This window comes from Trachypithecus francoisi, unplaced genomic scaffold (assembly GCF_009764315.1).
Source record: "Trachypithecus francoisi isolate TF-2019V2 unplaced genomic scaffold, Tfra_2.0 Lachesis_group16, whole genome shotgun sequence".
NCBI lineage: Eukaryota > Metazoa > Chordata > Mammalia > Primates > Cercopithecidae > Trachypithecus > Trachypithecus francoisi.
In genome coordinates this window covers 19,735,651-19,758,304 of record NW_022681461.1, presented here as the reverse complement: position 1 = coordinate 19,758,304, position 22,654 = coordinate 19,735,651, and the positions used below count along the sequence as shown (strand labels likewise).

General features: G+C 39.9%; 1 protein-coding gene across 2 annotated transcripts in view; it reads right to left on the bottom strand.

The window, feature by feature from the left end:
• The window catches only part of GNAQ (G protein subunit alpha q), a 327,552-nt gene that overhangs the window by 252,810 nt on the left and 52,088 nt on the right, over positions 1-22,654 (bottom strand). The window contains exon 1 of one of the 2 annotated variants that reach the window (XM_033237037.1): positions 5,552-5,659. The exons of the other annotated variant lie outside the window; for it this stretch is intronic. The gene's annotated coding sequence lies outside the window, so the exon portion shown is untranslated. Of the gene's footprint in view, positions 1-5,551; positions 5,660-22,654 lie in introns of those variants that run through there. 2 annotated transcript variants of the gene reach the window in all.

The following is a 22,654-nucleotide window of genomic DNA, read 5'->3' as shown; positions in this document are numbered from 1 at the left end:
CATACATATAGACTGGTGTCCAGAAAATATTAATATGGAACAAAATAAGAAATCAAGTAATCCAAAGAAAAAAAAATCAGTAAAAGGTTTCACACTTAATCAAAAAAGTTACACAGATGGCAAAGCACATGAGAAATTACTCAACATCAGTCATTAGGCAAATTAAAACCACAATTAGATACTTCGCACCCATTTAAAATGGCAACTTTTTTTTTAAAAGACTGACTATACCAAGCGCTAGCAAGGATATGGAACTCTCATACACTGTACAATATGAAAAATCACTTTGGAAAACAGCTTGGCAGTTTCTTAAAAAGTAAAACATACCCCTACCATGTGTTCCAGCCATTCCAGTCCTTGGATTTACTCCGAGGAAAAAAAGGCATGTATCTATCAATGACCTATGCATGAATGTTTATAGCAGCTTTATTTGTCGTAGCCTAAAACTGGAAACAATCCAAGTCTCCATCAGTAGATGAATGGATAAAGAAAATGTAGTACATCCATACAACAAAATATGTCTCAGCAAAAAGGAGCAAACTACTGACATGCAACAACATAAATGAATCTAAAAATAACTTGACTGAGTGGAAAAAGGCAGGCCAAAGTGGATATGCTGTATGGTCCCTTAGGTGTAAAACTTAAATACAAATTAGTCTGCAGTGACAAGAATCAGATCAGTGTTCGGAGGGGGAGACAGGTGGGAGGGAGGATAACAAAAAGGCACAGGCAACCTTCAGGTTTGATGAATATATTCGTTACCTTCATGGTGGTGATGATTTCATAGACGCATATTAAGTGACAAAACATCAAATTCTACATATTAAATATGTGCCACTTACTGTGCATCAATTACACTGCAAAAAAACTGCTATTACAAAATGTTATTACAACAAACTATAAGGGACAATCTAAATTCTATTTTACTAGGATCATATTACCTACAAGCAAAATTTTTGCTATATACGTTTTTCTTTATAATAGGATTTTACTAAGTTGAAAACCACACTTTAAACTTTTTTAAGGTAATTATGCTTCCCCAAAGGAACAAAATTCATTTTTCTTAGATCTGGCTTACTACAGCAACGCCTCATTACAGCAGAGACACAGAATCTTATTACTTTCCAAAACTTCACCCAGGGGAAAGTAAACAGGGCATTAATAAACACTAAAACAAAGTTTATTCATCATAAAGTCAGGAAATTCAATGCTAAGATACTCATGAGGGGAAAGAGGTAATGAATTTGTGTAAAATAATAATATTCAGTCTATGACTACCAAATTGCTTCTTGAAATGAAATACTAATCCTTGGCACAGGACATGGACTGTGGACCTCTCCATTCTCCAACAAATCATGCTCTTGTCTGGAAGAGCTTTCTCAGCAAGCCAAAGGCCTTTTCCTTTTCCTCTGTGCTGCCCACCAGGTCCACTGCCTCTGCCACTGTCAACATCAATCCTTGCCCCAGGTCTTTTGTTGGCCTAGGTTCCGGCAGTCCATCAGCCGCCGCTTCAACCCCCTCTTCACAGTCTGTCTCAGAAACTCATTTCATCACTCTCCCCATGCGTTTCTGTTTTTCACTTCTTTTTAGAACTCCTTCTGCTTTTCAAAACTTGGACTTTTTATCTTCATGAGAAATCTAACGTGTAGGTGAACTATCTTCTTTAACCCTGAACCAATCTCAGGAAAAGGATATCATGCACTATTGCAGAATGGAAAGCTGCCCTGTCCCAGGTACATTTATACCCCTGGTGGGCTGACAACAACTCTCACATGGAGGAAAAGATTCATTTCCCAAGGTCAGATCCAACCGTGGTCACTCCATGCTTTTAACATTATAAAATCACCTGCACAACTATTAGGCTTCTGCCACCTGCTGTGCCTAGAATCAGCCACTCTCCATCAAGATTTAGGTTCTGCTCTTGTTGGTAGATTTTGGGTCCAGCTTTCTCTGAGCTCAAAGTGCCCTCTTCTCGTGCTCGGTTTTCCCTCCTTAGCCACTGGAAGACCAATGAAAGGAATTCAAGTACTGACACATGCTACAACATGGATAACCCTTAAAAATATCATGGTAATTCAAGGAAGCCAGCCACAAAATGCCACATATTGTATGATTCCATTTATTTGAGAAGTCCAAAACTGACAAATCTATAGGCATATTAGGTAGATTAGTTTTTATCAGGGGTGGAAGAAGGAAGAATGGGGAGTGACTGTTAAAATGTTCAGGTCTGCTGGGCGCGGTGGCTCTCACCTGTAATCCCAGCATTTTGGGAGGCTGAGGCAGGTGGATCACCTGAGGTCAGGAGTTTGAAACCAGCCTGGCCAACATGGTGAAACTCCATCTCTACTAAAAATACAAAATTAGCTGGGCATGGTGGCACATGCCTGTAATTCCAGCTACTTAGGAGGCTGAGGCAGGAGAATCGCTTGAACTTGGGAGGCGGAGGTTGCAGTGAACCAAGATCGCACCATTGCACTCCAGACTGGGCAACAAGAATGAAACTCCATCTAAAAAAATAATAATAATAAACAAAGAAAATAAACTGTTTAGGTTTCCCTTTGGGATGATAGGAATATTCTGCAATTAGATGGTGGTAATGGTTGCACAACACTGTGAGTATACTATCCACTGAATTGTATATATTACAATCACTTTATAATTCAGTGACCAGTATACTTAAATCACTGAGTATACTTAAAATGGTGAATTTTATGTTATGTAAATTATATCTCAAATTTGTTTTTAAAGATAAAGAACTGAAACTGTAGAAAGGCAGAAATAAAAACACCAGGGATGTTGTCTGCTTAGAATAAAACATTTTAGGACCACTTCAGATGAAATTAAGTCCCTACAGGCTAAATGAACCAATAAATTCAAAAGGTGAATTACAGTCCTCTTTTTTCATCAGAGGAATCAAAAACTACAAATTTCATTAAAGTTTTCCAATTCTTATACAAATGATAATAGATGTATCAGGATGCCTAAGTGTTTATTTACCATTAGTTTCCTTCCTCTTGAACTACAGTTTACCTGGAACAATCTAATGCAATAGCAAAGCAAAAAAGTAATTTAAATTAGGCTATTAGACAAGGCAGTGACATTCTATGCATTGAATGTATTTCCCAGACACTATCTCAAATGCTTTCCATTTCCCAATCCACAACACTGCTCTGTTCTAATAGATCTGGCCATCGGATGTAAATGGCCTTCAATTACATTTCATTCCAAATTAATTTTCGTAAGTGTACCAAACCAAAGGCAAGATAGTGTCATTTGCCAAAGCAGAGACACAATTATGCCTGGGCTCTTAAAGAGGAACTCAGAGAGAGTACCAAAGCCAGCATTCACTGGCAAAGTAATCCCTATGTATGGGGATTTTATGGGAAATCACATCCTGTGGCAAGCTGATTCTGCTCCCAGAGAGTCTGGGGGAAGTGATGCCACCAGCAAATGCACCCAGGTGAGGGCACCTTAATGGACAGTGCTCCTCTCCCTAGTGATGTGTGATGGCAGAGCCAACAGCTTAGTCCAGATAAAAATATTTTCAACCAATCATGGTAGGACTTCACTTTCTCCCTAAAGAAATTAAAGTATATTTACTTTTTGAGGTTTGCCCTTGGTCTGCATGCACCCCTGGGTCTGTTATTTCTAACCCAGGGAGATACAGTAACTCCTTCGTAACGCAGCCAAGTGGCCCATTCAGTCTTATTCAACACCCCAGTTCTGCCTCTGGCCTTGCCACCTGGCAGGTGGTAAATACAACTGTGGTTTTCTTAATGATTTCACATTCCTGTGATTCCCTGTAATTTTCTAACACACCCGAATTACCATCCAGCACCCTAAAGCATCAATTTAAGAATTTTTGCTGGACTGAAAGTTAATGCAATCATCAACGTTTCCAATTTAAACTCAGGAATTATCTTGTTTACTGCCCAACATCTTGCCTCCCTATACAATTAGCCTGATGCGACAGCCAATTTAACATTTCCTGACATGGAAGAATACAATTAAGGCCAACTTAGAAACAAAAAGTCATAAAATGCAGATGATGGAAGAGAGATTACACTAATCTATATATAATATAGATTATACTAATGTATGTTATATATATATTAGTACATACTATGAATTTTACTAATAGCACTAACAGTTTTAAATATTGCACAGCAAAATTTTCAGTAGTTTGAAAAGCACTGGAAAACAACCCAGGTTACTTTCTAGCCACATCAACAGTTCAACACTATGGATTTCCCAGGAAATTGGGGGCAGTTCCTTCTTTAAATATGTAAAGGCATCAGATTCATATATTCATCAGGCATGTAATACATGCCTACTAAATGTAAGGCAAAAGGAGCAAAGTGTTTTCTTAGTCTCAGGCATGCATTCCGTAGACACAGAGACCAGTACCCGTTTCTCTAACTCACCACCAAATTCTTCATGAGCAACTTCATAAGCCAAAGATCTGAACCTTGTTATGAAGGTGGTGGCTCACACCTGTAATCCCAGCACTTTGGGAGGCCAAGGCAGGCAGATCACCTGAGGTCAGGAGTTTGAGACCAGCCTGGCCAACATGGTGAAACCCTGTCTCTACCAAAAATACAAAAATTAGCCAGGTGTGGGGGCGCATGTCTGTAATTCCAGCTACTCGGGAGGCTGAGACAGGAGAATCACTTGAACTCGGGAGACAGAGGTTGCAGTGAGCCCAGATTTATGCCACTGCACTCCAGCCTGGATGACAGAGCGAGACTTTGTCTCCACAAAAAAAAAAAAAAAAAAAAAAAGCAAGCTGACTGAGTCACAAACTCCTTCTCTCTACTCTGCCCCGTGCTCATGCTCAGTTCCGCGTTGCAAACCTGTATCACATCAGCCCTGGACACAAGTTTTCTTCCCCAACTTGATTCAGTGTTATCAAAAGTTACCCAGCAGCCCATCTGCACACACACATCAGGAAGAGAGGCACTTAGGGCTTTTCAAAGGCAGTAGTGTGGGCTATAATCAAAACCTGGGGTTGAAGGCAGAGGCAGTCTTCCCATTGTGCCAATTCACTCTTAAAACATTACCTTTAAAAACACAGATTAACACTTGTTTAAGAGACTATATACATACAGTAGGGAAAATATAAATATATATCATCTTCACTTTTTTCAGGGAAAAAAAGATAAAAGGTGACATTCTTGCTCTGGACATCCCACTTATAGATTTGTCCAAACTTTCCAGTGAACATGTTCCTTAAAACATCTGTATCCCAATCCCACTGGGATAAAAACAGGTGATCAATAATTAATTCACTTTAAATTTTGGACCAAGGGGTCACTTTCAAGGTGGCCAAATAGGAACAGCTCCAGTGGACAGCTCCCAGTGAGATCGACGCAGAAGATGCGTGATTTCTGCATTTCCAACTGAGGTACCTGGTTCATCTCACTGAGACTAGTTGGACAGTGGGTGCAGCACACAGAGGGCAAGCCAAGCAGGGCAGGGCATCACCTCACCCAGGAAGCAAAGGGGTCAGGGGATTTCTCTTTCCTAGCCCAGAGAAGCCATGAGTGTGTACCTGGAGGAGCGATACACTCCTGTTCAAATACTGAGCTTTTCCCATGGTCTTCACAACTGGCAGACCAGGAGATTCCCTTCCATGCCTGGCTCTGCAGGTCCTAGGCCCATAGAGCTTTGAGATCCACCTGGGACTCTGAAGTTTGGTGGGGGGAGGGGCGTCTGCTGTTGTTGAGGCTTGAGTAGGGGTTCTCACAATGTAAACAAAGCATCAGAGAAGCTCAAACTGGGTGGAGCCCACCGCAGCTCAGCAAGACCTACTGCCTCTCTAGATTCCACCTCTGGGGGCAGGACATATGAACAAAAGGCAGCAGACAATTTCTCTAGACTTAAATCTCTCTGCCTGACAGCTCTTAGAGAGTAGTGGTTCTCCCAGCATGGTGTTCAAGCTCCAAGAATAAACAGACTGCCTCCTCAAGTGGGTCCCTGACACCCGGGTATCCTGACTGGGAGACACCTCCCAGTAGGGGCTGACTGACACCTCATACTGGCAGGTGCCCCTCTGGGACGAAGTTTCCAGAGGAAGGATCAGGCAGCAATATTTGCTGTTCTGCAGCCTCCACTGGTGATACCCAGGCAAACAGGGTCTGGAGTGGACCTCCAGCAAACTCCAACAGACCTAGAGCTGAGGGGCCGGTCTGTTACAAGGAAAACTAACAAACAGACAGGAACAGCATCAACATCAACAAAAAGCACATCCACACCAAAACCCCATCCAAAGGTCACCAACATCAAAGACCAAAGGGAGACAAAACCACAAAGACGGGGAGAAACCAGAGCAGAAAGGTTGAAAATTCCAAAAACCAGAACATCTCTTCTCCTCCAAAGGAACACAACTCCTCACCAGCGAGGGAACAAAATTGGACGGAGAATGAGTTTGCCGTGTTGACAGAAGCAGGATTCAGAAGGTTGGTAATAACAAACTTTTCCGAGCTAAAGAAGCATGTTCAAACCCATCGCAAGGAATCTAAAAACCTTGGAAAAAAGGTTAGACAAATGACTAACTAGAATAATCAGTGTAGAGAAGACCTTAAATGACCTGATGGAGCTGAAAATCATAGTATGAGAACTTTATGAAGCATACACAAGCTTCAACAACTGATTCAATCAAGCAGAAGAAAGGGTATCGGTGACTGGTAAATTAATGACATAAAGTAAGCAGACAAGAGTCGAGAAAACAGAGTAAAAAGAAACAGACAAAGCCTTCAAGAAATATGAGACTATATGAGAAGACCAAATCCAAGTTTGATTGGTGTACCTGAAAGTGATGGGGAAAATGGAACCAAGTCAGAAAACACTCTTCAGGATATTATCCAGAATTTTCTCAACCTAACAAGGTAGGTCAACATTCAAATTCAAGAAATACAGAGAACACCACAAAGATACTCCTCGAGAAAGCAACCCAAAGACACATAAATGTCAGATTCACCAAGGTTGAAATGAAGGAAAAAATGTCAAGAGCAGTGAGAGAGAAAGGTTGGGTTACCCACAAAGGGAAGCCCATCAGACTAACAGCAGATCTCTCAGCAGAAACCCTACAAGCCAGAAGAGAGTGGGGGCCAATATTCGACATTCTTAAAGAAAAGAATTTTCAACCCAGAATCTCATATCCAGCCAAACTAAGCCTCACAAGTGAGGGAGAATTAAAATCCTTTGCAGACAAGCAAATGCTGAGAGATTTTGTCACCACCAGGCCTGCCTTACAAGAGCTCCTGAAGGAAGCACTAAACATGGAAAGAATAACCGGTACTAGGCACTGCAAAAAACATGCCAAATTGTAAAGACCATCGACGTTATGAAGAAACTGCATCAATTAATGGGCGAAATAACCAGCAAGCATCATAATGACAGAATCAAATTCACACAAAACAATATTAACCTTAAATGTAAATGAGCTAAATGCCCCAATTAAAAGACACAGACTGGCAAACTGGATAAAGAGTCAAGACACATCAGTTTGCTGTATTCAGGAGACCTGCCTCACATGCAAAGACACATACAGGCTCAAAATAAAGGGATGGGGGAAGAGCTACCAAGCAAATGGAAAGCAAAAAAAAAGCAGGGGTTGCAATCCTGGTCTCTGATAAAACTGCCAACAAAGATCAAAAGAGAAAAAGAAAGCCATCACATAATGATAAAGGGATCAATTCAACAAGAAGAGCTAACTATCCTAAACATATATGCACCCAATACAGGAGCACCCAGATTCATAAAGCAAGTTCTTAGAGACATACAAAGAGACTTAGACGCCCACACAATAATAGAGACTTTAACATCCCACTGTCAGTAATAAACAGATCAACGAGACAGAAAATTAACAAGGATATCCAGGATTTGAACTCAGCTCTGGCCCAAGTGGACCTAATAGACATCTACAGAACTCTCCACTCCAAATCAACAGAATATACATTCTTCTCAGCACCACATCGCACTTATTATTCTAAAATGACAACATAATTGGAAGTAAAACAGTCCTCAGCAAATGTAAAAGAACAGAAATCACAACAAACTGTCTCTCAGACCACAGTGCAATCAAATTAGAACTCAGGATGAAGCAATTCACTCAAAACCGCATAACTACATGGAAACTGAACAACCTGATCCTGAATGACTACTGAGTAAATAATGAAATAAAGGCAGAAATAAAGATGTTCTTTGAAACCAATGAGAACAAAGCCTGAATGTACCAGAATCTCTGGGACACATTTAATGCAGTGTGTAAAGGGAAATTTATAGCACTAAATGCCCACAAGAGAAAGCAGGAAAGATCTAAAATCGACACCATAACATCACAATTAAAAGAACTAGAGAATCAAGAGCAAACAAATTCAAAAGCTAGCAGAAGACAAGAAATAATTAAGATCAGAGCAGAACTAAAGGAGATAGACACACAAAAAACCCTTCCCCCCACCAAAAAAAAAAAAAAAATCAATGAATCCAGGAGCTGATTTTTCAACAAAATTGATAGACCATTAGCAAGATTAATAAAGAAGAAAAGACAGAAGAATCAAATAGATTCAAGAAAAAATGGTAAAGGGGATATCGCCACCAATCCCACAGAAATACAAACTACCATCAGAGAATACTATAATCCCCTCTACACAAATAAACTAGAAAGTCGAAAAGAAATGGATAAATTCCTGGACACATACACCCTCCCAAGACTAAACCAGGAAGAAGTTGAATCTCTGAATAGATCAATAACAGGTTCTGAAATTGAGGCAATAATTAATAGCATACCAACCAAAAAAAGTCCAGGACTAGATGGATTCACAGCCGAATTCTACCAGAGGTACAAAGAGGAACTGGTACCATTCCTTCTGAAACTGTTTCAATCAACAGAAAAAGTGGGAATCCTCCTGAACTCATTTTATGAGGCCGGCATCATTCTGATACCAAAGCCTGGCAGAGACACAACAAAAAAGAGAATTTTAGGCCAATATCCCTGATGAACATCGACACAAAAATCCTCAATAAAATACTGGCAAACCGAATCCAGCAGCGCATCAAAAAGTTTCTCCACCACAATTAAACCAGCTTCATCCCTGGGATGCAAGGCTGGTTCAACATACACAAATCAATAAACATAATCCATCACATAAACAAAACCAACAACAAAAACCACATGATTATCTCAATAGATGCAGAAAAGGACTTCAACAAAATTCAACAGCGTTTCATGCTAAAAACTGTCAATAAACTAAGTATCGATGGAACGTATCTCAAAATAATAAGAGCTATTTATGACAGACCCACCGCCAATATCATACTGAATGGGCAAAAACTGGAAGCATTTCCTTTGAAAACCACCACAAGACAACGCCCTCTCTCACCACTCCTATTCAATACAGTATTGGAAATTCTGACCAGGGCAATCAGGCAAGAGAAAGAAATAAAAGGTATTCAAATAGGGAAAAGAGGAAGTCAAACTGTATCTGTTTGCAGATGACATACATGATCGTACATTTAGAAAACCCCATCATCTCAGCCCCAAATCTCCTTAAGCTGATAAGCAACTTCAGCAAAGTCTCAGGACACAAAATCAATGTGCAAAAATCAGAAGCATTCCTATACAACAATGACAGTCAAATCATGAGTGAACTCCCATTCACAACTGCTACTAAGTGAATAAAATACCTAGTAATACAACTTACAAAGGATGTGAAAGACCTCTTCAAGGAGAACTACAAACCACTGCTCAAGGAAATAAGAGAGGACACAAACAAATGGAAAAACATTCCATGCTCACGGATAGGAAGAATCAATATCATGAAAATGGCCATACTGCCCAAAGTAATTTATAGACTCAATGCTATTCCCATCAAGCTACCAATGACTTTCTTCAGAGAACAGGAAAAAAGTACTTTAAACTTCATATGGAACCAAAAAAGAGCTCGCACAGCCAAGACAATCCTGGGCCAGAAGAACAAAGCTGGAGGCATCACGCTCCCTGACTTCAAACTATACTACAAGGTTACAGCGACCAAAACAGCATGGTACGGGTACCAAATCAGATATATAGACCAATGGAACAGAACAGAGGCCTCAGAAGTAACACCACACATCTGCCACCATCTGATCTCTGACAAACCTTACAAACAGAAGCAATGGGGAAAAGATTCCCTATTTCATAAATGGTGTTGGGAAAACTGGCTAGACATACGCAGAAAACTGAAACTGGACCTCTTCCTTACACCTTACACAAAAATCAACTCAAGATGGATTAAAGACTTAAACGTAAGACCTAGGACCATAAAAATCCTAGAAGAAAACCTGGGAAATACCATTCAGGACACAGGCATGGGTAAAGACTTCAAGTCTAAAACACCAAAAGCAATGGCATCAAAAGCCAAAATTGACAAATGGGATCTAATTAAACTAAAAAGCTCCTGCACAGCAAAAGAAACTATCATCAGAGTGAACAGGCAACCTAAAGAATGTGAGAAAAATTTTGCTATCTATCCATCTGACAAAGGGCTAATATCCAGACTCTACAAAGAACTTAAACAAACTTACAAGAAAAAAGCAAACAACCCCAACAAAAAGTGGGCAAAGTATATGAACAGACACTTCTCAAAAGGAGACATTTATGCAGCCAACAAGACATATGAATAAATGCTCATCACTGGTCATTAGAGAAATGCAAATCAATACCACAATGAGATACCATCTCATGCCAGTTAGAATGATGATCATTAAAAAGTCAGGAAACAACAGATGCTGGAGAGGCTGTGGAAAAATAGGAACGCTTTTACGCCATTGGTGGGAGTGTAAATTAGTTCAACCATTGTGGAAGATAGTGTGGTGATTCCTCCAAGGATCTAGAAGTAGAAATACCATTATACCCAGCAATCCCATTACTGGGCATATTCCCAAAGGATTATAAATCATTCTACGATAAAGACACATGCACATATATGTTTACTGTGGCACTATTCACAATAGCAAAGACTTAGAACCAACCCAAATGTTCATCAATGATAGACTGGATTAAGAAAATGTGGCACATGTACACCATGGAATACTATGCAGCCATAAAAAAGGATGAGCTCATGCCCTTTGCAGGGACATGGATGAAGCTGGAAACCATCATTCTCAGCAAACTATCACCAGATCAGAAAACCAAACACCGCATGTTCTCACTCCTAAATGGGAGTTGAACAATGAGAACACATGGACACAGGGTGGGCAACATCACACACTGGGGTCTGTGGGGTGTGGGGGGCTAGGGGAGAGATAACATTAGGAGAAATATCTAATATAGGTGATGGGTTGATGGGTGCAGCAAACCACCATGGCACGTGTATACCTATGTAACAAAATTGTACATTCTGCGCATGTAACCCAGAACTTAAAGTATAATAAAAAAAAAGTAATAAAGGAAATATAATATGCTAATAGAGAAAATGGCAGATAAGCTACTCAATTAAAATCACAATAGCCAGAAAAACAGTGGAAGACAAAAAAAATAGGAAGAAAACAAGCACAACAAATAGAAACTAGTAACAAATATGAAGCTAGTAATCCAATTATATAAAAAATCACTTTGAACATCAATGGGCTGAATAAACCAATTAAAAGAAAATTATCAGGCCGGGCGCGGTGGCTCAAGCCTGTAATCCCAGCACTTTGGAAGGCCGAGATGGGCGGATCACGAGGTCAGGAGATCGAGACCATCCTGGCTAATACGGTGAAACCCCGTCTCTACTAAAAAATACAAAAAAAAAACTAGCCGGGCGACGAGGCGGGCGCCTGTAGTCCCAGCTACTCGGGAGGCTGAGACAGGAGAATGGCGTGAACCCGGGAGGCGGAGCTTGCAGTGAGCTGAGAGCCGGCCACTGCACTCCAGCCTGGGTGGCAGAGCAAGACTCCGTCTCAAAAAAAAAAAAAAAAAAAAAAAAAAGAAAATTATCAGATGGATCAAAAAACAAAAGCCAACTATATGCTCTCTACAAGAAATCCACTTCAAATATAAAGAATATTGAATAAAAGAAAATGTGTGGAAAAATTTAAAAATTAAACAAATTTGGACCTAGCAGGTTTGCCCATTTCTGGAACAACTAGGTTTTTCAGAACTATATTTCTAAATCTAGAACATACAGATCTCCTAAATGTGCTAGCATAGAGCTTAAATTTTTAAAAAGAGCCATGATTTTTATCATATCCATGTTTTTCAGATTTTAGTGAATCCATCTTTGTCAAATAGAACTTTCCAAATAATGCAGATGTTCTTTATCTATCTGGTCTTTATCTATGTTATTTAATAGTAACTAGTCACATGTATCTATTGGGCATTTGAAATGCAGTGCAACTGAAGAACTGAATTTTTAATTTTTATTTAATTTTAGTTGCTTTAAATTTAAACTACTACATGTGCCTAGTGGTTACCATATTAGCACAAGTTTAGGCAAACGAGGTTCCTGATAGTGGAGCAAATATCATGAAAACAAAATAGGTTCAAATCCCAACTGTGCCACTTATTATCTATCCACCTTACATAAGCTATTTAAACTCTTTCCCATTTCTCCAAATGTAAAATAGCATGTTAGTAGGAGAACTGTTATGAAATTAAATATAACAAAGCAAGCAAAGCCTTTTTTTTCAGTCCCTGTTAGTTCCCCTGCTGTCAATGGCAACATAGAAACAAAGATAAAATGACACTTCCCCAGTTGATGCTCCTGAAGAGAAAGCAGCAAGCCAACAAAAGCAACCAGCCACCTAGGCCTGGAAAAGTAGATAACAAATTGCAAATGGTAGTTTGTCTCTAGAAAATGGGGTTGAAATTTTCCATCTCTGTTTTGCCTTTGTACTCTTTGAACTTTTTTTCACATGTAACACATTTTATTTTGATTTAAAAAAAATAGTTTGAACATAAAATCCAAAATGCTCAGAAACCCAAAACTTTTTGGGCACCCACATGATGCTCAAAGGAAATCTTCAGTGGAGCCTTTTGGATTTCAGATTTTCGGGTTAGACATGTTCACAATTGGTAAGTATATAAAGAAATTTTCCAAAATCTAAAATTCAAAATCCTAACCACTTCTGTTCCCAAGCATTTCAGATAAGGGATACTCAACCTAGAATTTTTAAAGTGCTACTCCAAAGTTTTGGCTTTTCCTTCTGGCATTCTCAGGGCAGGGAGGGTGGCAAGAGAGACACAGTAAATGTGGGTTCTTAGCCCTTGTTCAGACAAAAGGGAAAAGAGTGTGGAACTGGCAACCAGTCCATAAGCCTCTGAAACCTGCCTAAGTGCAACGGTGAATAGCAGTGCCTGCAATACTCCAGGTTTTCCTCACCCATCCCAGTCAGGAAAATGAGCCCTGCTGCAATCACATGCCAAATTATAATCAGATAATTTTCTTTTAGAAATCTTTCAGTGACAGTTAAGGGTAAATGAAACCTTGATACCCTGTAATTGATACCTGTAAATGTAACATTACTGGAAGGCAATTTGCCAAATGTACTTTAAAATATTCGTTACCTTTTGATCCAGTAATTATATTTGCAGCACTATGCCATAAGAAAATCAGATAAATTAAGCAAAAAATGTCTAAATAAAAACAATCACTCAAGTTTTTATGTAGTAAAGCAAACTGGAAACAAAATACTAAGAGAAAATTAACTAAATACATTATATATTTATGTAATGAAATACTATGCAGCCCATAAAAATGATGTAGACTTATTTTAACTGATGTAGAAAGATGTTCAAAATGTTACAAAATAACACATAACATAGAATAACATTCTTTAAGATAATCTATGTAATTGATATATATATTTATGTGTATTCATGAATGGGGAAAATGCTTAGAAGGACGTAAACCAAAATGTTCATAAGTGCTTTTCATAGGAGAGTCGAAATTCAGGTAATCTGTCTACTTACTAGTCATCTGCCACATTCTAAATTTTCTTCCTATAATACTTGTACAGCATTAAATAGTAAGAAAGAAGGAAGAATAAATAAAAGGCTGTCATGCCAGTTTTATAGGTAAGTTCTGCCAAACCTTCAAGGACCATCCAGATAATTCCTACATGATTTATACTCTTTGGAAAAAAAATGGAAAATTTTAAAATTCACTTTATCAGGCTAGCATAAACAAAAAATAATAAAGAAAATGTGAGTACAAACAAAATCATAAGAAAAACAGAAATTAAATTCAGTAATATATTACTAGAATAACAGGGATTTTTCTAGCAATTGAAGAAAATACTAGAAGATATGGAGAAACAAGGTGTAAACATTAAACATTAAAGAGTAAAACATTAAAGTTATTCCCATTAAATTCAGGACTGAATAAGGATGTCTACTACGGTGACTATCATCGAATATTACACGGAAAGTTCTAGCCAAACTAATAACAATTAAAATGAAAAAAATACTAGAAAGAAAACAAAATCATTAGTATTGGGGAATAATATAGTTGCTTTTCTCTGAAAAAGCCAAGAGAGAAAGCTATTATGGAATTAAGAAAGTTAAGAAATATTCTACAAATATTAATTGTGCATGCACCATGGCAAATCCTGAGACAGGTACTAGGGACACAAAAATGAAAAAAAGAGGGACCCAGGATGCACTTTAGAGTCTAACAGAGAATAAAATTAAAATGTAAGTTTCTCATACTGTTTTTTTTTTCCTTTATTCACAAAACAAATGCAGGTAACATCAGTTCCATTTTGAGGCAACTCAGTAAATGGGCTTCATAAGCCCACTAATAAATGTAAGAAAACCAATAGCTTTTCTATAATAAGTAAATACTAGTTACAAGATACAATTTGAGAACAGTCTATTCACTACAGCAATCAAAAACAAAATATAAAATATCTAGGAATAAATTTAACAGGAAATGTAGGACCCATATAAATAAAAGGACAATATTTCATTTACTGGCCAGGCACAGTGGCTCATGCCTGTAATCACGGCACTTTGGGAGGCCGAGGCAGGTGGATCACCTGAGGTCAGGAGTTCAAGACTAGCCTGGCCAACATGGTGAAACCCCATCTCTACTAAAAATACAAAAATTAGCCGGGGATGGTGGTGGGCACCTGTAATCTCAGCTACTCAATAGGTTGAGGCAGGAGAATTGCTGGAATCCGGGTGGTGGAGTTTGCAGTGAGCAGAGATCGCACCATTGCACTCCAGCCCGGATGACAACAGCGAGACTCTATCTCAAAAAAAGAATAATAATAATTCCTTTACTGAGGTAAAAAAGAGAAGACATTAAAAAAGAAAAAAAAAAGTAAGACGTACCACATTACTGGACTTTAAGTATAAATTTCCCCAAAATTAATCTATATGTTTACTGCAATCACATTCAAAACCAATGGGTTTTTTTTTTTAGAGGTTAACAAATGATTCTTAATATTATGTGAAGAATAAATGTGTGAGAATGGCCAAGAATTATCCTTTAAGGAGAACATGAAATGAACTACTCCTATACAGAATGCACGACATCAGCCCCACATCTTTAGACACAAGTAGGCTGAGCACCTGGCTCTACTGCAAGGCTCCCCAATCCCTGTCCCTGCATGTGCAGCAGTAAGGGCAGGGGCATATTTTTACATGCAGCCAGTGTATGCCCTCACCTCTGTGAACCACTCACTTCAGAGCAACTCTCCCAAAAAAGCAAGTCTAACGTGTATGGAAAATGCTGTCAGCACAAGGAGCAGAAATTGATTAGGAAGAGTTTACAACCACACTGAGATTCAAGTCAATTCTTTGAGGGAAACATAGAAATAGGGAGCAATGGCCAGGTGTGGTGGCTCACACCTGTAATCCCAGCACTTTGGGAGGCCAAGGCAGGCAGATCACTTGCGGTCAGGAGTTCAAGACCAGCCTGGTCAACATGATGAAACCCTGTCTCTACTAAAAATACAAAAATTAGCCAGGCATGGTGGTGTGTGCCTATGATGCCAGCCACTTGGGAGGCTGAGGCAGGAGAATCACTTGGATATAGGAGGCAGAGGCTGCAGTGAGCTGAGATTGTGCCACTGTACTCCAGCCTGGGCAACAGAGTGAGACTCAACGTAGGGGGCAATGAAGTCATTTTCTGGGTCTTCATGCTCAATCTTAAAGTTATTTCCAGGAAATTTTTTTTTTAATCTAACAATTAATGAAAGACCTTATTGTGTTATTATATAATAAGGCAAAACTTAATTTTCTCATATGGTGAGTACCATATATTTAGATTTCTACAAAAACCTAGAAGTCAAAGCAATAATATTTAGCTGTGACATTTGCATCTCCTTTAATTTTTAACAGAATCTTTAAAATATAACTCATTCATCCAACCATTATATTCCTGAATTTCTTATGAAAATTTAGCACACACCAAGAATGGAAGGGTTAAGCCTGTTTTATAGGCACAAAGAAACTTTAAGACACTGAAGAACTCGCCATATATCAACAGAGCAAGTGAGCTGGAGCTGAGGCTGGGGCTGAGCTTTCAATTTCTGAGTCTGAAACAGGGACCCTCCAGATGCCCCCATCCATTCCACAGCCATGAGCTAATGAGCTCCAGAGCATCATCAAGTTATCCCCACGTACACAGTCAGCTGCATTTTGTTCTGAAACTACAGGCTGCATGTCTAATCCTGACCGGAGAGCTCTCTTTAAAATTTTAATATACATTGCTCCAAGAGGGACTAATGATAGTAACTAACATATGCCATCCTTACTATGTGTGAGATACTGTTTTAAGGACTTTAAAGACACTCATGTAATCTTTGCAGCACTCCTTATGTACTAGGCACTAGTATAAACATACCCAATTTACAGATGATAAAACTGAGGCACAGAAAGGCCACCTAACATCCTGGAGGTCAGACGGGAGGATAATGGCCTGCACTTTCAACACCCAGGATGCAAGGCTGCTTACGCAGATCTCCATCTCTCTGTATGCCCCAAGGCCAGCTGAGAAGACTCTCTGTAATGAAAAAATATGCAAAGGATGGCTCAACCTAACTACCCCATGTTCTAAGGTTTAATTAATACAAATTGCAAAGCATGACTAATTGTTGCTGTTCACCTCGCTCCTATAATGATTCATAAAAAATACTCAGGTAAATCCTCATTTTACTTTGTTGCATAGCATGAAATATTCTTGTACAGCGTTTGGAACGATTCAAAGTATAAAATTCCACCTGCCAAACAATAAAGTGGATCACTGTGAAGTCTTAGTTTGGTATCAGCGCACTGTGACAACCCCTCAATGGATCGACTCAGCCTTGCTCAGATGGCCCTTGGTGCTCCCTGTCTTGTATTGTGTCTTTACCTAGTTAACCAAAATACAAGTTCCCTGCAGGGCCCATCCCCTAGAGCCTTGCAAAATCTTCTGTACATAAGTAACTCAACACTTTCTTGGTGACCAGAGATTAAGTGGAATAAAAAATTGCATTGTGGCAAACGAAAACATTTAAGTTCCATAAATAAATCTTGGACAGTCACATTTAAATCATTCTGACAAATAAGCTCTCACTGCTAGCAATTCTCTAACTCACCACAGCCAACTTTTACAGAATGCTGACTGGATACCAAGAACTGCAATAAGTGCTTTATTCAAACTGTACCAGTTAAGCCTCACAACGGTCCTTTGAGAGTGGTTGCTTTATATTAATATAATTATCTTCATTACACAGATAAAGAAACAGGTTTAGAAAAATAGGGCAACTTACCGAAGGTCCCATTGCTAGTATCTCATTTCCCAGACTACACTTTTACCATTATCAGCCTCTTTTTTTTTTTTTTTTTGAGAAGAGGTCTCGCTCCGTCAGCAGGCTGGAGGGCAATGGCACGATCTCGGCTCACTGCAACCTCCACCTCCCAGGTTCAAGCAATTCTCCTGCCTCAGCTTCCCACGCCCAACTAACTTCTGTATTTTTAGTAGAGACGGGGTTTCACCATGTTGGCCAGGATAGTTGATCTCTTGACCTCATGATCCGCCCGCCTCAGCCTCCCAAAGGGCTGGGATTACAGGCGTGAGTCACGGCCCCCAGCCCCACTATCAGCCTTTTAATGGAGAGCAACAGGAAGAACAATCCTATAAAGCTCTCACTGTAGTGAGAGTCATAGGATTCAGTGTGTTCTTTTGAAGACCCTTCTGAGAGGTGTCCTTCTGATCCTGGCATCAGGAAGAGCTGCGTCACTGTTAAACAGTTTGTTTTAAAGATACTACAAGTGGTATAACTGATAAGGCTTCTGTGTTATGCCAATTGCTAGCAAGCTCCATGCCCAGTTTGAGGTCCGCTGACATTATGTGTATATATCATTTCATTCTGATTCCATTTACTATCCTGCAGTTGTTTTAACTTTTTGTCTTCCACCTGCTTCTAATTTTAATGTATTAGTTTATATATAACAAAGCATCTTTAAATGCTTTTAGAAAAAGGTAGAACACAAACAAAGTGCCCGGTAAATGTTCAGCTCATTTTCAACAATCAAGGCTGAAGAACAATTGGAGTCAGGTGTCAAAGAGTCCTAACCAGTGGTAAAAATTGGCAGCCAGAAACTATCCCTCCAACAGGCTTGGGGTTTTTTTTGTTTTGCTTTGTTTTGTTTTTGAGACAGAGTCTCGCTCTCTCGCCCAGGCTGGAGTGCAGTGGCACGATCTCAGCTCACTGCAACCTCCGCCTTCCAGACTCAAGTGATTCTCCTGCCTCAGCCTCCCAAGTAGCTGGGATTACAGGCACACACCGCCACACTGGCTAATTTTTGTATTTAGTAGAGACGGGGTTTTGGCATGTTATCCAGGCTGGTCTCGAACTCCTGACCTCGTGATCCACCCACCTCGGCCTCCCAAAGTGCTGGGATTACAGGCATGAGCCACCGCGCCCGGCCCAGACTTGTTTTTTAATTCTAGACAATAGTTTTTAAGCTTTTCAATTAGTTGGCAACATTTAAAATCCAAGAGATTTCACATAAAAAGCAGATACTTTATCTGGAAAAACTGGAAGCTCTGGCCACCCTAAAAACCTGCTCTCCACACGTGGCAACATTCAAAGCTGAACAACAGCTTCAATGAGCTGTAGGGTTTTAGTTGGCCAGAGGTCCCACCCAGTGTCACTCGTTTAAAACCACCTGCCTGAATCCCAAAGGCGTATGACTTTGCAAGCACTAGACTACATTAACAGCAAATCAATTTCTGATAGAGAAATCTGCAGCTACAATTATTAGGCAGGATTTCACATCTGCTGGGAGAATCTCAGAGTACCCCTTTTTATCTCCTTTATCTTGAAAAATGGGATTATTTAGAAATTAAGCCTGAGAGAGGCAAAATGAGACACACTGGATAAAAGCATCTATTTATAAAGCCTCCTAAGGCAGAGTGCTTTCTTCAGCTATTGGCACTCACTCTCTGGTTAGCTCCTTCCCTGGCCCTTCTCACACTCCATTCCTCACCCTAACCCCATCTCAGTACTGCTGTCTCCACCACAACACAGATTAAGGCCAAAAGCAAAAATCGAAAACTCAAGTCCTCATTCTCCAAAGGCTCCTACCCCAAGAGTCTCTTCCTTGACCGCCCACCTGGAGGCGCCATGAACACAACTATCCACACTTCCCAAGGTCAAAACAAAACTGAGCTCCCGCTTGAAAAAACCGGCAGCTGCCATTGTTTCAACCCACAGGCATTCAGTGTTCATACAGCAAAGTCAAAATTTCCTCTTTCAGGAAGTTCCTGGGAGGAAGTCAGTGCCCTGAAGCTCAGCCACTCCTCAGACCAGAGAAAACAAAGGCAACGCAGATATGCACTCTGCAGAATGGCCAGGGCATCCCAGAACAGGAAGCAGGGTCCTGCAGCCCTGGAGCATTAGCCAGGGTGCTGGGCTTCCCCAGCAGCCCCGATAGGAGGAACCTGTTCACTGTGCACTTTTGAAGAAGGCTAGTGGGGTTCTTTCCTTTATGTTTCTTGTATCTAGAGACTTCTGCCATATTTTCATCAGGATCCAACCATGAAACCAGTTGAATATTTGAATGGGATCATGGGTGTTGTTATTGTCACCTTGCCTCAACTTAACCCTTGTCCTGATTCTTTGGAAACCAGAACCCTCCACCAGTGGCAATAGCAGTCCCTGGTACCCTAGTAATAACAGTAATGTCACAGTATGCATGAAAAATTATTCCTGACACTGTACATCTAAAATTTGCTGAAATTCTTCCTTTTTCTTAAATTATATGAAAAGTAATATATGTGCAGATAAGTTGTCCTAAACAGAACCATGGTAAGAAGTGAAAAGTAAGTGTCTCTGAGCCCATATTCCCCATTTCCACTCCCTTCCATTATTGCTTTTACAGTCCTTCTATGGTGATCAGCTTAACTAAATGATAGGCTTCTATCCCCGATTTGTCAACCTCGACAGTATCTACTGGACTTACTGCGCTCCCCATATCTAACTCATTCACACTTACTTCACTTTTATTTTGTCTCTACTTTTCTTGATTATACTATTTTTAGTTCTTCAATTGGTTAGCTCTGTTTCCTGTTGCAGCAGCATTACACAGTATTTCTCTACATCCCACCATGTAAGAGAAGAGTATGAGTACCGAGGTCCCTCTCTCTCCTGCTGCTTTTCCTGCCTTCTAGTCTCAGGCTTCTGTCTGCTCTTCCACTCCCTTCACATTGCTAGATTGTAAAACCTTAGTGATTGTTTTCTCTCTGTAGTTATAATTACATCTTTCTTGTCTTGTGTGGGGATTAACCAATAAACTAGCTACATCCACAACAGTATAACTGTAAATATTATCTCCCACAAAACCAAGAGCAATGCTCAGCTCCTAGAAAAGGAAACAGAACCCTCTATCAGTGAACCTCAAAGAGTCAAATGGGTTCTCTTTTCTTATACTCCACTAAATGTTCAAAACTATACCATACTTTAGTTTGCTTTTTTACTTTTAAAAAAAATGGGCCAGGTGCAGTGGCTCACGCCTATAATCCCAGCACTTTGGGAGGTGAGGTGAGCGGATCAATTGAGGTCAGGAGTTCAAGACCAGCCTGGACAACATGGTAAAACCACATCTCTACTAAAAACACAAAAATCAGCTGGGCGTCGGTCGTGGCACAGGCCTGTAATCCCAGCTACTCAGGAGACTGAGTCATGAGAATCACTTGAACCTGGGAGGCAGAGGTTGCAGTGAGCCTAGATTGTGCCACTGCACTCCAGCCTGGGTGACAGAGTGAGACTCTATCTCAAAAATAAAAACTCGGCTGGGAGTGATAGCTCACGCCTGTAATCCCAGAGCTTTGGGAGGCCGAGGTGGGCAGATCACCTGAGGTCAGAAGTTCGAGACCAGCCTGGCCATCATGGTGAAACCCTGTCTCTACTAAAAATCCAAAAATTAACCAGGTATGGTGGCAGGGGGCTGTAATCCCGGCTACTCAGGAGGCTGAGGCTGAAGAATCACTTGAACACAGGAGGTAGAGGTTGCAGTGAGCCAAGATCATGCCATTGCACTCCAGCCTGGGCAACAAGAGCGAGACTCTGTCTCAAAAAAAAAAAAAAATTTTTTTTAATTAATATTAAAATAAATACATGAAACCACTATTTGATAGTTACCTGTCATGGCCAATATTTATGAACATGTTGTTCTTGTTTTTTTTCCAAACAAAACTACACTCCTATGACCTGAATACTATCTGGAGTTCATCCCTTTCTAGTAGGGAAGTGCCCATTATTAGGAAAGCACAAGGGAACAGTTATTGAGCTAACAATTAAGCTAATAAAAAGAACCTCTGAGATCCCAAAGCCCCAAGGTGCATGCCCAAGGGCGGAGACTGAACTCTCTCCAAGATTAAAAAGTAGCCCCTTCTTTGATTACAATTCTGAACTGCATCTTATGACACTAAGATATTTTCACAAGCAACACGCAACATATGCCTTACAATTAAGATGCTAGGTGAAAAGACGGCTCACTTAGCATGTTCAGTTTTTCTTTGTTCCCCCTATGTGTAGGTTTGCTACATGATTTGGCATCTTGGCTACCTGATTTTGGTTAACGTTTATTTGCTGAAAAACAATGTAAGACAAACAATGAAAAACACAGTCTCAAATTATGTACTTGGCCATGTTATGAGACAGAAAATAGGTCATAACATCTAGAAGAGAGAAAGCTGCTTGTTCCTAGAGATAATTTATGAAAATACACAAAGTTACAAAAGAAAAAATGCTTCTCAACAGAAAGAGCAATGGCTGTGGGGTAAGAGAATGCTGAATTCAAATCCTGGATAAACTACTCTCTTTGTGATGTGACTTCAAGCCTTGAAAGAGTTACTGAAGTTGAACCTTTGTTTCTTAACCTGTACAACAGGCACAATACCAGCTCCCCTGCAGGGGTACTATGAAGGCAGACCATGATGTGTATACAGCAAAAAGCATAGTCCCTGGTGCTCATAAACCAGTGCTGAGTAACATCAGATTTTGCATTTCAGTATCAAGTGTCTCCCAAATTAGCCATAATAAGTGAGGACTCAGCATCAAGCTGTAGTACTTATTCAGGTCCTAAGAAAATACGGGGAGGGGGACGAGTATTATTATTCTTGTCATAAAACTAAAGAAAATATACAAAATGAAGATCTACAATGATAGACAGAAATTTGGTCAAAGATCATGT